The sequence below is a fragment of the Lynx rufus genome, unplaced genomic scaffold (assembly GCF_022079265.1).
Source record: "Lynx rufus isolate CCGP_SWC_20201006 ecotype Redwood Valley unplaced genomic scaffold, mLynRuf1.p SCAF_28, whole genome shotgun sequence".
Taxonomy (NCBI): Eukaryota; Metazoa; Chordata; class Mammalia; order Carnivora; family Felidae; genus Lynx; species Lynx rufus.
The window spans coordinates 5,928,685-5,932,505 of NW_025814843.1; positions in this window are offsets into that span (position 1 = coordinate 5,928,685).

The following is a 3,821-nucleotide window of genomic DNA, read 5'->3' on the forward strand; positions in this document are numbered from 1 at the left end:
CCAACATCCGGGAAATAGTGATAGGTTAGCCTAGTAGCTGACGAGTAGGATAAACTCCCAGCACCTTTGTAGTTCTTGGCACGGAAACATTGCCTCTGAAACAAAACTTAGCGTTCTGTCGTGTTCTGTCTTGAGTGGTTTGCTAATCGTGGGATACTGTACTAGGACAAGACCACCAGACTGCCTCCAAGCCCATAGCCTCTCCCAAATGAAGCTGTCCCGTGAGATAGGCCAGGGGAACTATCCCCACACTTAGTGACAGCTAATTGGACCCGGAGCTGGCCCTTGGAACTGAATTCAGCCAATTCATGAGCTGGCCAGCAGTCCGGGAAGAAGATAGACACAAAAAGATGAGCTGGGTCCCGTTCACTGCAGCGGGAAACAGGCAGTTAGCAGGGATAGCTGAGCGGAGATATAATTGTAGCAATGACTGAAGCCATAGGAAAGCAGCCTCTAGGAGTGATCAAAAACCTATAGGGTAGATAAAGGATATGAAGAATCAAGGGGAAGGAATAAACCAGTTAGCAACTAGACAGGAAGTAGTAGACATGTGCCCGCCGAATTTCAGCTCGTGGTAGAATACAGAGCAAAGACTCACGAGCTCCAGCTAAGGAAGTCTACTGAGGCATCTTAGACGCCAAACCACCATGACTTCCTGCTCTTCTGGAAGCCTCCTTGACTGGGGTTCCATGCTTGTGTCCACTTTTGATAAGCCCCCGTTACTTGAGGTGGCTGAATTCCCCAGTAGAACAGTCATGCTTGTACCCATCCCCTTGCATGGTCATTGTTTGCCCAGTAGAGGCATAGTTTGAGGAAAGCTGGGCTGATGCATTTAGGGGCGCTCCCTTGGGATTAGTGCGTCTTCCAACTAACACTTGCCTGCATGCCTATCCTGAGGCTCCATTGACAGGGGTCCCCCAAGGAACTAGCACACCCTATAAGCCTTCTAGACTTTTGTATTGATGGTAAGCCCTGGACAACCCTTAGATGCAAAGTAATATGGCACCCATTTAAAGTGAAAGAGGCATAATATATCTTTGTGAAAACTGGTTTTCTAAAATTCTTTAAAGTTTATTTATTCATTTATTTATTTATTTAGTGAGAGTGAGCAAGCAGGGGAAGTTCAGAGAGAGAGGGAGAGAGAATCCCAAGGAGGCTCTGCACCATCATCCCAGAGCGAGATGCGGGGCTCGAACTCACGAATCGTGAGACCGTGACCTGAGCCAAAACCAAGAGTTGGACGCTTGACCGACTGAGCCACCCAGGTGCCCCTTTGCAAAAATTGTTTTAAGCCAGTGTTAGAATAGAAATGTGGAAATCATTTCATTAAAATTCTAAGACCTTTCAATACTTGTTTTTCAAGTTAACGTAAATTTGTACGTGTGTGTGTACAATTCTATAAGTAAAGATTTGTGTAGACAACGCTACAGGAGTGATATAGAATAATTGTGTCCTCTCACAAAACTCCTTCATGCTGCCCCTCTTAGCAAGTTAGACCCTCACCTCAACCCTACCCATTGGCAACAACTGGTCTTCCATCACGTACTTTTGGCTTTTTTGGAATATCATGTAAATAGAATTATATAGCATGTCATTTTTTGAGATTGGCTTCTTTCACTCACCATGAGGCCTTTTAGTTTTATTTATTTATTTATTTATTTTTAATGTTTATTTATTTTGAGAAAGACAGAGAGCAAGCAGGAGAGGGGCAGAAAGAGAGGGAGAGAGGGGGAGAGAGAGAGAGGGGGAGAGAGAATCCCAAGCAGGCTCCATGTTATCAGCACAGAGCCCGATGTGGGGCTTGATCCCATGAACTGTGAGATCATGACCTGAGCAGAAATCAAGTCAGATGCTCACCTGACTGAGCCACCCAAGCACCCCATCATGAGGCCTTTTAAATTCACTCATGCCATTGGGCATAGCGACAGCCTGTTCCTTTTACTGCTGGGTAGAATTATTGATGAATGTTCCATGGTTTGTTAATCCATCCATCTTTCAAGGACAACCTTCCAGGTGCCCCCTGGGCACCTGTTTTCTGCCATCTACGCTGTCCGATCAACTCAAGGAAAAGATTGCCTCGGAGTGTCTGATTTTGGGGGCCACGCTGCCTCCTGCATGGAGCTTTCTGTGTGGTGTTCCTTTGCCCAGACACTGCTATTTCCATAGTGAGGGACCATATACTGTACGTACTATTGCACTTTATGACTGTTTCTTCTCGATTCTGTGTGTGTTCCTGTGTACGGGAACCCTATGATGGCTTCTTCTATTTTCATGTTACTTCTCACCTTGAAGATTTAAAAAAACAAAAAAAAGGACAGTATTGACCCCAAATATTAGCAGCATATGACACATGGGTTCAGAGCCACGACAATATTAACTGACTTTTTCTGTTCACGTTCTCTTCTCCCTCATTCCCAAGCTTCTGTCCTACATTTAGCCTCGTACATGACAAACCACATCAGCATGGTCTGGTCCAAACCACACGTCACTCCAGGGGAAATTAATAACAGCCTGAAGAAAAATAATAGCATGGCTGAGCAAATAGCTGAGTTTAAAAATAAGTTTTAAGTCATTCCAATTGAGAAAGTCAGTAAACCCGCAGGTGAAATCAGACCCAGGAGGAGTCGGCGAGGAATCAGAGCAAATGATTTTGAGATCATTGTCTAGAAATGGGAACAAATGTTCCGGGTCAATCATAGTCCAACTCCGTCCATAATGCAGGTAGCATCTGTTGAATATGAAATCTGCCTTTCAAACACCAAAGAGCACAGTAAACATTTCAGGGCTGATGCCATCCCAGGTTGAGATTTCCATTATTTTCCGGACAGCTCGACCCTTATGAGCTAAGCCATTTGCGAGACATGCAGTGTGCTCTTATCTCAATGTCTCCAAAGCCATAAATTTCTCCATGAAGCCCATTCACTCCCACAAATGAGTTGTCAGGAGGCTTGACAGAGTGTGGGGCAAAGTCAAACTTTAATGGACTGACGCATAATTACAAAACAAAACAAAAACAGTTATACGCATTAAACACACCCACAGATTGACAAGGACCGAGCAAAACTCTTCTCCCAAACCCAAACCAGCTCACCAGCATTTTAATTAGGGTTGAATACTTGGGATCAGTATCAGATTTCTCCTTGCAAGGGATCTAGCTTCTGGAGGAGTGAGTCTGTGGTTTACAGAGTGTCCTTCCCACCCTTCCCCCCCCAACCCCAGAAAACCCTCCTTATTTTCATTCACATTATGACAAGGCAGATGGTAGAGTAATGTTCCATTCAAAAGTAATGATTGAGACAATCATTGCGTCTGGAGACAAACTACCTGAGTTCAAATCCTAGCTCTGCTACTAACTAGCTAGGTAAACGTGGAGAAGTTACTTACTCTCTCTGGGCCTCAGTTTCCTCAGCCCTACAATAGGGATAATTCTATTTGCCTCATAGGATTGTGGTGAGGTAAGTGAGTTATTCATGTAAGTCACGTAGCTCGGTACCTTCGGTAACTGTTAGCTACGTATCGCCCAGAACTTTCTTTCCTGGTCTTACCATCTTGCATTCAGGTACACCTATGTCTCAAGAGACCACAAAGAACCATGTTCCACTTAAATAAAGTGTCTCATTGATTTCCCTGTCTGCCCCGTGAAGGCTCAAGGACCCGCACCCCCTAGTAAGAACCCCAATGTATAGCAAGAAAAGAACACCGTAGGCGAACGGCAGCCTACTGGGTTTGATGATGTTGGTTTTCTCCAAGATGGCTTCAGAAGTGCCATGGCTGGTTTCCGGTCCTGGCCCCCTCCGGAAACATTCTTCGTCCCACTGGCC